The 13585-nt window shown below is 44.3% G+C and overlaps 1 pseudogene; it reads left to right on the plus strand.

Moving 5' to 3' along the window:
* Positions 1–3293: 3293 nt before the first annotated feature.
* On the plus strand, positions 3294–9332 carry LOC135517926 (general transcription factor 3C polypeptide 4-like; annotated as a pseudogene).
* Positions 9333–13585: the final 4253 nt, after the last annotated feature.

Raw genomic sequence — 13585 nt, forward strand, 5'->3', positions numbered from 1 at the left:
TAACGCCATGACTTAGTGTGTGGTCATCCCACTACAATTTGGGAAACCATGCAGTTTATTAGGCTACAGATGAAATAAATGATCATGAACTTCACAGGGTGGTGAAAGTGCACGGTATGAGCTTGATGCTCCTTTCTAATAAATGCAGAGGGTTTTATTCTGGTGACATGATAAGATCGATGCTTGATTGCCGTTTGACAAATTAAAAGTATCGTTTTTATCCATAATAATCCCATCATGTGTTGTAGTGTGACCTACCCGCAGAGCCTACTCACACTATATCTGCCAGCTGTTGTCTAGAGCGCACGGGCCAAGACCAGATTAGGCACATTCGCTATTTAAAGCAACAGATTTTGTAACAAAAATATAGGTATAGTTGGAAATACATTGAACATTAGATTGTTATTCGGTAAACGAAAAGTGCATTTTGTGTGCACTATGTCCTCATGCACTGATTTTTATCGGCAACAATTCAGTTTGGTGGAAACCAGTGGAGCCTTCTGAGGGGAGGAATGCTCATAATATTGTTTGGAATGGAGTCAATGGAACGGTATCAAACACGTGGTTTCCATGTGGTTTATACCATTCCATTGACTCCATTCCAGCCATTATTTTGAGACGTCCTCCCCTCAGCAGCCTCCACTGGTGGAAACACACCACTGGTGGGAAAAATCACATATTTTCTTCATGTGGAGTTTTAAAATATTTTCATAAAAATCTGTTGCCAAATTGGATGGAATCCTAGCTAGTGAAAGATGGGAATAGGTAGAATTCTAGATAGCTTAGAATCTCAAATTAATCAAATGTTTTTATAAAGTCCTTTTTACATCTGCAGATGTCACGAAGTGCTGAACAGAAACCCAGCCTAATACCCCAAACAGTAAGCAAAGCATATGTAGAAGCATGGTGGCTAGGAAAAACTCCCTAGAAAGACAGGAACCTAGGAAGAAACCTAAAGAGAGAGAGGCTCTGAGGGGTGGCCAGTCCTCTTCTGGATGTGTCGGGTGGAGATTACAAGAGTACATGGCCATTTAAGGCCAGATTGTTCTTCAAGATGTTCAAACGTTCAAAGGTGACTAGCAGGGTCAAATAATAATCACAGTGGTTGTAGAGGGTGCAACAGGCCAGTACCTCAGGAGTAGATGTCAGTTGGCTTTTCATAGCCAAGCATTCAGAGGTTGAGACAGCAGGTGTGATAGAGAGAAAGAGAGAGTGACAGTCGAAAACAGCAGGTCCAAGAAAAGGTAGCACGTCCGGTGAACAGGTCAGGGTTCCCTAGCCACAGGCAAAACAGTTGAAACTGGAGCAGCAGCATGACCAGGTGGATTAGGGACAGTCAGGAGTCATCAGGCCAGGTATTCCTGAGGCATGATCCTAAGGCTCTGGTCCTCCAGGAGTGGAGGGAGAGGGGGAGAAAGAGAGAATTAGAGGGAGCATACTTAAATTCACACAGGATACCAGATAAGACAGGATAATTACACTAGATATAACAGACTGACCCATGCCCCCCGGCACATAGACTATTGCAGCATAGATACTGGAGACCGAGACAGAGGTGGGTCGGGGGCCAATGTGGCCCCGTTTGATGATACCACCGGACAGGGCCAACCAGGCAGGATATAACCCCACCCACATTACCGAAGCACAGCCCCCACACCACTAGAGGGATATCAACAGACCCCAACGTATTACCCTGAGACAAGGCTGAGTACAGCCCACGAAGATCTCCTCCACCGCAAGAGCCCGAGGGGAACTCTATCATCTTTTTGAAACCCACACCACATACAGTACATCATATAGAACAAATATGTGTCTCTGATTAGGAATCACATGAGCTCTTGTCATTGCATTTCTATTTATTGTTGCCAAAACTTGGCCCAGGTGGTAGTGTTGCTTCTGATAGAAACATACCCAGAACATGGTTGCCATATTCACAGAAGCATGTCTGTACTTTCTCACATTTCCCATTTAAGCAATAATAATTCAAGTTAAACCAAAAACAATACACTACAGAGTCCATCTCCAAGTTCTAATGTGGAAAAACTGAAAAATTGCAACAGATTTACTAGGGACAAAACAAAGAAATCACAATATGTTAAAGGGGCAATATGCGGTTGCTACATCCATTCTTGAACTTTTTAAGTAATGATGTAGACGGTATGTGGTGTGGATTTCAAGAAGATGATGGAGAGATGCTCAGCTATATAGAATCCAAAAATACTGATAACTTAAGAGAGGTAGTGGAAATGTGGTTATAATTCATTCTCAATGCATAATCCTACAGATTTCCATCTTTCAATGAGAAACTCATTTTCATTAGATCAGATAAGTGTGTTGTAATTGTTGCCAAATAATGACATTAGCATATATTTCTAAGAATGTGACAGTAGGGTGACTCACTTAGCAGGTCTCGAACTCAAGCCTCCAGCACCAATGACGAAAGCCCTAACCACTATTCCAATATCAGATATCTCCAGGGAGTTTATTGGGCCAGTATAGTTAGGCCTGTTCCAGAATAAATCCTAACCCCTCCACCTAGGCACTTGTGTAGATCTGAAACAACTTGATAGGTGTAAACAATATGGTGAAAGCACTTTGAAGTAAATATCAGCTCTGTTAAAAGTACACAATAAAATATTTATTGATCATGGGGATTCAGGACTATCATTAAAACAGCGTAATACGTCCCACCAACATTAGACAAATATGCAGAAAGCCTTTAAATAGCTGAAATAAGTAAATAAAATCAATGATGAGAGAATAGCCCAATTAATGTATACTTTACACGAATATGGTGGTGTAGCAAGCATGAACATCAGATTACCCTGAACCAAGAGGTTGTGAGATCAAATCCCATGTTGAATAAATTACTGATTAGCTGAACATGCACAATTTAAGCAACAGACACATGTTCTTACAACTTTCCTATGAAATGCGTCTAGAACATTAATATCTGAGGACATGGTAACCACGTTCTGGGTCAATTCTATTTGATATTAAGGAGATGGTCTATTGAAATGGTCTCTTGGAAACATTCCTTTACCGGAACATTCCTATGAAAAAGTTAGTTTAGGACCTAATGAGACTACTACGGGAAAAAGTTGTGGGAACGTTTGAAATTGGCTGGGAGGTAATCGGGCTTGTGTTTTTATTTTTGCCAAGCACAGACAGTCAGTCTTTCTGTCATCTTAACCCAGATATCTACACTTCAACCCGAGAGGCTTTGATTATGTTTTTCATTGTGGTATGTCCCTACGCCACCGCCGTAGTGACGCGTTGTTTTATTTTTTACATGGAAAATGGCTGCTTGCAGTCCAGCTCGTGTTGCTGACGGGGTAGAGGAAGGACAACTTACCGAAGCCGATCCAGAGGATGATTCCTGGGCAGAACTCGGTCCAGTTGTGAAGAGGGATCCGGTAATAAAGCTCTTGAGTCCGGTCAGCGGGTTTGAGCCGCTCACGTGGTCTGAGGACCACCGACTCTCGGCCTCTACTGCAAGTGGCATTTCTTTGATGGAGGTCTTGTGCGATGTTCACGGCAACAACCAAGACTTGGTGCTGCATCGGACCTCCATCCCCGTGCCGGACAAAGTATGTGAATTGAAGGTGAATATTGGACACATGTAGCTAGCAAACTTGCTTACTTTGGCGTTCATTCCACACCTCAAAGTTGTGAGGTTGTTGTTTTTACCTGGCTGATGCCTGCTGCCTAAATGTTTCTAACTGCTATCAGCAGTTAACCATTTATTCCAAAGTAAAACCTATTTATGCTAGCAAATTAGGTTGATGAACTTAATTTGGGATGTAGATATTATCTGAAAGTCGTTTTAGTTTTCTCAGTATGGTATTCTAAATGCATTCAGATGCCTACTTTTAAAGGTATTTAAAAAACAACATGTTTTTATGTGTCCAGGTGGGTCCAGAGGAGGAGCTGTTGAGTGCCAAAGACAAGTTCTCCAGCGACCCTTCAGTGAGCCAGTCCTTGCTGGACAGAGTGTTCAACCCCACCTTAGGCGTCCATAAGGGCATCATGTACACCAGCTGGTCCCCCCTGGGCTGTGACGGCAATGGCCTCAGCCTTCTGGCCTCCCTCACCCTGGACCACAAGCTGACTGTCCACAGCAGCACCAAGCGTCTACAGTGGACAGTAGTGGCTGACCTGACCCAGCTGTATGGAGAGAGCCTGGAGAGTAGAGGCTACTCAGTGCAGGGTGGGGAGCCCCCCAAGGCTAACCTCCTGGACCTGGCTGAGCTTCAGAGACGCTACCTCATGCAGACCCCTGTACGGATGGAGTGGTCCAGTGTGTGCACCACGCAGCACGTCCAGACCAACAACAAGTGGAAGGACGTGGGGACGGTGCTGCTGGCCGTGCTGATGGAGAACGGAGACCTGGTGGTGTGGCAGTTCTGCCTGCCCATGCTGGGGAAGGATTCAGTGGTGTCCTGTAACACCATCCAGTCTGAGGTGTCGTCTCCCAGTGTGCTGGCATGGTGGGAGTACGAGCACAGCGGGCGCAAGATGAGTGGACTGATCGTGGGCAGTGCCGTAGGGCCTGTCAAGATCCTGCCTGTCAACCTGAAGGCGGTGAAGGGCTACTTCACTCTGCGCCAGCCAGTGGTCCTCTGGCAGGAGTCAGACCAGATCCCTGTACACAACATCAAGTGTATCTCCCTGTTCCACCCCAAACAGAACTGTAACTGTAGCCTGGTGGTGGCGGCCAGGGGCTCCTACCTCTTCTGGTGCCTGCTGCTCATCTCTAAGGCGGGCCTCAACGTGCACAACTCACACGTCACTGGCCTGCACTCCACCCCCATTGTCTCCATGACAGCCAGCCGCCAGGGGGGCTCCATCTACACCTGTTCCCTGGACGGGACGGTCAAGAAGCTCACGCCCATCTTTACTGACATGGCCGTGGCCTTCAAGCAGGAGGAGATCGAGCTGCCAGAAGGCATGGCAGGGCGGAGGATGCATGGCATCGCGGTAAGCCCGAACGGGGCCTACCTGGCCCTGGTCAGTACTGCAGGGATGACCAATGGTCAGCACCTGGTCTCCAGGACGTACCAGGTCCAGTTTGTGACCCTGAAGACGCCAAACGACGCGGCGGCCGAGCTGCTGGAGTCCCAGGTCCAGAGCCTGTTCAAACAGACTGACCTGCTGGACCTGGTGCGCTGGAAGGTACTGAAGGAGAAATGCATTCCTGCTCTGCTGCAGGAGGAGCTGGACAAGAAGGTACACAACACAGGCTCCCCCTACCTGTGGAGGTTAAAACTCTTCCTGGTGCGCGTGCTCTACCAGTCCCTGCAGAAGGCCCCCGTGGAGGCACGCTGGCGCCCCACGCATGAAGACTCCAAGGTGTTTGTGGGGGATGAGGAGGGGGGTAGAGGAGGGGAAGAGGGGGTGTCGAAGCTTCAGGACCCAGAATCCCAGGCGTTGGAGGAGAAGATGGGAGAGGTGATAGCATGGATCGAGGCGGTGGAGGCCCACCTGACCAGGGAGCACATGAAGAGGGTTCTGGGAGAGGTGTACCTTCACACCTGGATCACAGAGAACACCAGTATCCCCACCAGGGGGTCTGTGACTTCCTCACCAGTGACCCTACATACGAGGACAGGGCTGCCAAGGTTGGACTAGGCTCCCTACACCTTTTCTATTATCCTATTCCATTGCCTGAGCAATAATCAAGTGTTTACGCATTAGGCTCAACCCTGTTGTGCATCATTCAGCACCTCTCACATCTTGCTGTCTGTACCCCAGGTCCTGATCGGTCACATCCAGAAGAAGATGAACAAGCAGACGTTCCCAGAGTACTGTAGTCTGTGTAAGGAGGTGCTACCGTTCACAGACCGCAAACAGGCTGTCTGCTCCAACGGACACATGTGGCTCAGGTAAAGTGTCATCAACCATATTTGCGTTAACCACGAGTCACCCGAACCCGAATGTAAATACTGGAATTTCTGCTATGCTAGTCCAATGTTTATGCCACAGTTGCCGTCGTATGTCAGTTGGCTTTCATGTTGCAGACATCATTTTCATAAAATATCATCAATGATATTCTTTTCTATGAAGAATTTCATACAAAATTTTTGCCTGATGATATTCTGAACTTCCCAATACCTTTTTCTGATGCATTTCAGTCGCTTCAAACCATACCTCCTTCAGAATGAAATACTTTGACTGATTTGTAGTAGACTGTCAAAGCCCCAATTAAAAAAGTTACCGTTGTCCTGATTACATAACTTTATTTTTTTATATATTTTTTTTTATACACTGTGAGGTTGTGAAAAAGTTTTGATATGAAAATGGGGTTGTGGGCCAAAAAAGTTTGGGAACTCCTGTCCTAGGGATGTCTTGAATAATGATGTCTACTGGGAATTCACTTTCACATATTCCGTTATTTCCAGTCATTGCAAATGAAGGGAAGAATATGAGCAAAGGAAGCCACTTTAGACTATTGATACCCCTCCCACTCAGTGTCAGTGCCTGTCTGAAGCGTGGCCGTCTCTTTCAGGTGTGTGTTATCCTACCAGGCGTGCCAGACACTCACGTACAGACGCTGCCTACTGCAGGATAGCATTGCCAGACTGCCAGTGCCTGAGGGTAAGCAGCTAGCGCCACTTTCCACCTCTCTACCTCCTCTGTCTCACTCCACCCTCTTCTCTCTCTCCCAGGGCTGTTATTCACTGTCAGCTCTCTCTCATCCTGCACCCTGATCAGCATATCTCCTTATATAGCATTGACAATATATAAGAAAGTACTTTTTTTTTCTCAAACTTTTTTCTTTAATTGTCACAGACTGCCTGCATAAACGATTTCCAATAAGCTTAACATTACTGAGTATTCAAGCTGTTGTCTATTTACTGCTCAAATAGTGGAGCAGATGATTGTGATTGAACAGATGAATCTGATAAAATATTCAATGTTTATTTATTTACCTCCTACCCTCTTCACTGCAGACCCAGACTGGATCAAGAGGATACTGCAGGGTCCTTGTACATTCTGCGACTCTCCTCTCCTCTAGGACTATAGGACATGCTAGTGGAGAGCCGGGGTTACATTGCCTGCAGCATTTGTGTGCCTGCTCGGACTAGATGGACAATTTTCACAACGTACACCACTATTCCTTATTTTTACCTGTTACTTATTGCCAAGCATAATTGATATATTTAAAATGAATTATAGCGCATAACCGTATCATTTTCTAAATAAAGATTTTGAATATACATTTAAAACCCCACTGATATAACTATGGTTTAATAAGAGGAAGTGGAGTGTGTGGAGATGGATATAACCTTTTCTCTCAGAGTTCACAGCCCCATAAGTATTATTTTCCTCATCTTGACTGCATTTCCAAACACTTTTGTGTGTTATTCTGTTAGGTAAAAACAGAGGGGGGACTTGGGAGTGTCAGCCCTATTTTGGTCTATTTTTTGCCAAATACATATCCTATGTGACTGAGAGAAAACAATCTAAATGTACCGGTATCTGTTATTTTAATTGGCAGTGTAAAACAATTTCCATGCTGCATGTAGGAGAAAAAAAGACTGTCATTCTCTTAGATGAGGACTTCCGCTACTGTAGACGGAGAGGGGGGGAGCGTGAGGCAGTGAGCGAGGGATAGAAAGTGTGTTTAAAACTGACGCATGTCTCCCCTGGGGGCTGATTGTAATGAGATTCTACATTAATGAGGGACAGAGTCGGGCGGCAGGCAGATGTGAAACTAATTCTAATCAAGGGGGGGGTTAGAGTTGATATTGTTAAATACAATAAACCCTTTTTTATTTTGGGGAGAACAATGTTCCATGGGGAAGGATGTGCACTCATGATGTGCTCCCGCCTTGCACCTTCCCCCTGTCTCAGAGACATAGATGTCAGTGGCCAGTGATCAAAGATGGAGTCGGACCTGGGAGACTGGGCTAGTAGCAGTACTGCTCTCTATCATGTCCTCTCTCATCCCTTACATCCCCAACATATCCCTGTGCACAGCCCCGGCCAGGCAGAGGGGTGAGGCTGCTCTGGAGCTAGCCCTGCGTCAGGAAGTGGCCCTGGCTCTCGGTTCTCAACACTTAATGAGAGGGCCAGAGTTTTACCCAGAATCCTCAGCCCATTGTCAACACTTTTTCTAGACAGACAGATCTGTTCAGAATTTAAATTTATTTGTGGAAATAATGATAATTTGCCTGTTTTCTGCAAAGTGGCTCATTATGTCTGATCTAAGGTTGTCTGTGGTTGATATAGCGGTAGTATGTGTGACGCTAACGTATTTTGGCGATCCACACTGACTTTGTCTTCAGGTTTTTAATTATTCATTTGAAGCTAGCACTTTGCTAATTATTACCATTCAATATTATTAGACAATGTGCAAACTCTGCAGCATTATACAGAGCATACAGGTTTTTTGATCATGTGATTGGCTCCCAGTAAGCGTGTTTGTCAAGTGGAAGTGGGCCTTCAGGTGAGAATGTTCTTGTCATTGATAGGTGGAGACCAGTGCTGTTAGAGGTTAGCGGTGTTTGGTTGAACCTCCTCCTGCTTTAATAGAATAATCTGTCAAAGAGCATTTCCACCAGTAATTACCGTCTCCCCTCCCTTTCTTCCTCTGTCTTAGCTCTCACAAGACTTCAAAGAGAGATTCTTCTCTATGCATACAATATTTATAGCCTTCATGTCAATGGCTGGATCGCATGAAACATTCATAGCACCTTTTCACACTTTTATTTAATATGCTATTCCTTTTGTTTATCTAGTTTGAATATGATACAATATACTGTATCTACTCTTATGTGTACAGATGCATTTTGTAGTACCCAAATATCTCCATCTCCACCCATTTGCACGGCAGTTGCTTCATTTCACTGGAAAATCCTTATGGGATCAAATCCATGTTTCCGTTTGTATTTTTTACGTTTCATGTTGATTTCTCACTTTTGTATTTTGCTGTTTTTTGTCTTTTCGATAACTTCAGTCAGCTATTTTTTTTACATTCGCGTCATAGTTTGGAATGGAAGGCCAACGTTGGACAAATGGTTTCCATTAGAATGTCTCACCTGGACTGCCCAGTTTTCTGTCCTTAAGTCCTATTCGACAGTTGCATGTCAACTAACAGAGTGGACTGTCAACCCAGAGACACTGATCCCTATAGTACCTAAAGATGACAGCACTCACTCCTCTCTCATCTCGCTCTGTGAAACCTTGTCCTTGTCACATTGCCGTTTCACAAGTTCAGTGTCTCCTTTATCGCATTGGGTCGTCTGGACTTTTCCGTGACCCTAAATATTTGTAACCAAGAGTTATATTTTCCTTCTGTTGTGTAAATAAACATTTTTGTCTTTGTACATTTTTTTTTGTGATTATTTTCTTTTTTTCTCCCATTGAATTAAAGATTCTAATATGTAGTCATAAAAAATCGAATCCTCCGTAGTAATTGTATTACCCGAAACAATGATGTTTGTTTATGCAGGAAACAGACAGTCCCCTAACTCTGAGATAAACATGACTGTCTGCAATGTTTGGACCCCAAAAATAAACACAACATTTTGGAGAACGAACGCTTTTCTGAAGTCACTTCCCTCCGCCGTTCTGCTCACACACTCCAACCCCTGAGAGAATACTTTTCTCTCCTCAGGTTTTAAACTATTCCAAACTAAGGCACATCTTCTAACTTGTCCCTGCTAATGAAGTGAGTCTGTGGGGTTTGTTTCTAGGCAGGCTTTTAACAAGGTCCTTTAACGGGTAGACTCCCCTCTCTCCTCTTCCTGTCCCTAGAGGGGTTGGGGCAGTGACCCGAGACCAGTGGTGGGGATATGTGGAGAGAAGGGGGACGTCCGTCATTAGAGACGCTGCTTGTTCTTGTTGCTAAGCATGGGGCCACTGAAGTGGAACTAATACTGAGCAGTAGCAGCAGAAAGGGCATGAGCAGGGAGGTTTGTGTTTTGCTGCTACATTAATTAAGCTCATTCTCAACATGGGACCTGCCACTCTCAGCCAGAGTTAAATAAGTCTAAGGGGGTGTTATGTGTGTGGTTTCATGTTGGCTCCACTTAGCGACCAGAATGTCCATCTAACTAATAGGATTTGTATGATATGGAGTTGATGTGAATGGAGAGTTGTATTGCCCCGTCATTGGTAAGTGAGTCATTTACTGGATCAGCCTGGATGAATCAGTTGTCAGTTGAAAAGAGAAGCCGAACTTATACCTGGCTTTCTTCAGCTTGTTTCTTCTTTGTGTGAGACACAGTACATGTGTTGTAGTTGTAAATCTCGACAGTCGCTTTTTTTAGGATGTCTCTCTCCATCACTTATGACACCGTGAGGTGACAGCTCTCGATAATAGTGACAGCGTTGAGTTACAGCTGAGAAAGATTGCCTTCAAGTGTCTGACTCTGGATCCAGACTCGTACCTAGGACGCTTTCCTCTCCTTTTGAAGGCTGAAGGGCTTTTTGGTGCCTTTTATATTCCCACATTTCAGCCAAAAGACAAATGGAAATGACTCGTTTAAATGTTTGCTTTAATATCAGTCTTTCAGAGATCAGAACATGTCATATGCATACACCTCATAGCCCACGTATCACACAATGTGTAACAGTCCCTTAAACAGTTTGATAGAATCATAACGGTTGCTTTCCATTGCTTTATCTGACAAGGAAAACTTAAAGGCACCTTTCTTCTTTGACTAAACTGAATTGTATAGTGACGGAAATAAATACAAAGAGGCTGCTGTCTACTGTATTGTGTCTCTCACGTAGGCCTATATCACAGGTTGAAGAGTTCAACTCTTCGACATAGGAATGCTACTGCATTGTGTCTCTCAGGTAGGCCTATATCACAGGTTGAAGAGTTCAACTCTTCGACATAGGAATGCTACTGCATTGTGTCTCTCACGTAGGCCTATATCACAGGTTGAAGAGTTCAACTCTTCGACATAGGAATGCTACTGTATTGTGTCTCTCAGGTAGGCCTATATCACAGGTTGAAGAGTTCAACTCTTCGACATAGGAATGCTACTGCATTGTGTCTCTCACGTAGGCCTATATCACAGGTTGAAGAGTTCAACTCTTCGACATAGGAATGCTACTGTATTGTGTCTCTCACGTAGGCCTATATCACAGGTTGAAGAGTTCAACTCTTCGACATAGGAATGCTACTGTATCATCTTTGGAAAGATAATCAATCAACGAAGAAGATAAAGTGAGATGCATGTAGAAGGCATTGGCTTACTGTTGTTCTGACTAAAAAGTGAAATAGTTTACTGGCAGTTCACATAATCATGAGTGTTTGTGTTTGTTTAAGTGTCTGTTTGGCTGAGAGTGTATGAGAGTATTTCAGGGTTTGGTTATGCAGAAATTATAATTAGTATTTTATTTACTTTTTTGTAAGAAATACAAGTAATAACTACTGTGCAATACCATTAGAATTAATATTTATGTTTCTTGTTATGAAATATTCATTAAGTTGGTATAAAAAAAAGTACAAGGAGCAAGAGTGGGGAGTGAGGTGTGTGGTGTGTAGTGTGTGGTGTGAGGTGTGTAGTGTGAGGTGTGTAGTGTGGTGTGTGAGATGTGTGGTGTGTGGTGTATGTGTGTGCAGTGTGTAGTGTGTGGCGTGTGAGGTGTGGTGTGTGTGTAGTGTGTGGTGTGTGTTTTGGAAAGTGGTGGTAGGTCCACATCACCTATCGCGCAAGAAAGCTACTGACAAAACCCTTGGATTGAATATCTGACATTTATTAACAAAAGCAGCAGCAATAGCATCTTCCTCCCCTTGATTTTTCAACCATCCCTTCCTCACTCCCTCCTTATCTGCCTGAGGTGATATGAGTCCCCCTGTTCACCCGGTCTCCCCATCTCTCACATTCTTTCTCCCCCTCTCTCTCGCCCATCCCTACCTTTCTCTCCCTCATTTCCCCTTCGTTCCATCTACCCAAATTAAGAAATTAATGAGGGATAGGTTCTTTACCAACTGCCCCCGCAATGTTTACCACTGATGAAATTATAATGTAGGCCTGCTGTATTATTTATAAGCCAATTAGGGGAAGTGTTACTTGATTTGATGGGGAGCCGACACACAGAGTACATTTAACTAATAGAGAGAAAGAGAGTAGAGGAAAGGAAGGAGGGAAAGAGAGAGAGAGGACAGCTGAGGCTGATGATTCCGTACGATGCTCTAGGATTACGTGGCTAATTGCCCTGCTTTCTCTGTCTGTCACGGATAGACATGCATATTTCAACATTTACAAACACTTTGATTGTTTGCCCTCGTGTTGGGGCTGTAACAAGTAGAGCAGAGGCCAGAGTGGAGTGTAGTTAAAAACTGGCAGCAGGGGAGCTCGGAAGGAGCATGGGGCAAGCGAGGGGGGAGGGGGGGGGGGGGGGGCTATACCAAACTCATTGTGACAAGTGCAGGGGAAGTTTTGACAGGGAGGAAAGGGCACAAATATATGAAAAGCATACATCCATCAATCAATCAAATGTATTTATAAAGCCCTTTTACATCAGCAGATGTCACACAGTGTTTATACAGAAACCCAGCCTAAAACCCCAAACAGCAAATTCAGCTTAAAGGGATAGTTCACCTAAATTACAAAAATGGTTTTCTTACTCTGTGAGCAGTCCATGGACAAGGTATGACAGCAATCCATGTGTTGGTTTAGTTTCCCTGGCACTGTTTCCATATGCTGTCATTTTAGCATATGTGGCACAAATCCTATTCAAGTCCTGGTACCAATATTAGCATTTTGACATGTTGAGCCATGTTGAACCAAAGGGCCTCAAAACTGTAGACAGGGATAAATAATGTATTTGATCTAAATGTGTCCTTATATTTTCCCTTGTTGGCTTACATATGGACATCTATAAGTTTAGTATGTTTTAAATGTGTGCCACCCCCTGCTGTAACATTCTAATTCTGCTGGAGCCCCAAAGGATAGCTCAGAGGAAGGAGCATCTCTCTCTGACTGATCAGCTATTTGAAAGTCGATCAGACACTTATGCAAAGGAGGGGAAACTGGAGCAAAGGCATGGTTAATTATCTGATGAGGGAAGTTTATCTGAACGGTTTCTTTTCCTCTCCTCTTTTATCCTGCAGGATCACATGGCACCTCTTTACATAACAAAAGAGCTACCTGGCTGACCTGCTTCAGTTAAGCTACATCCTGATCCGCGCGCATGCACAAGCACACACACACACTCATCTTGTGTCATCCCATGCACGCCTGGTCTGAGAGAGGCTGTCATAATTAAATAGGAAGTCTAACTTCTGTACTCTAAATTATAACTCTCTGATGACAGTATCTGAATTGAATATCGAAGCTGCATTGGATGTAAACAGTGTCCACAAGCACAGCTCTTGCACATGTAAACTAAGACCTGGCTGTTGGGTCTTACCAAAATATTGATACAGCAGTCTAATTAATTCACAATTAAAAGTATTAGCGGAGGCTTTGTGTGCTGGCAGAGGCCGGGTTTCCTCCTTTAGGGAATGAGGGGTAAGAGGATCCACCCTATGTGCCAGGCCTTGTCCTCCAATCTCTCCTATAGGACTGTAGTCTCTCCATTAGAACACCTAGGGTGCCTTCAAAATGGCTTCCTACTC

The sequence above is a fragment of the Oncorhynchus masou genome, chromosome 28 (assembly GCF_036934945.1).
Source record: "Oncorhynchus masou masou isolate Uvic2021 chromosome 28, UVic_Omas_1.1, whole genome shotgun sequence".
NCBI lineage: Eukaryota > Metazoa > Chordata > Actinopteri > Salmoniformes > Salmonidae > Oncorhynchus > Oncorhynchus masou.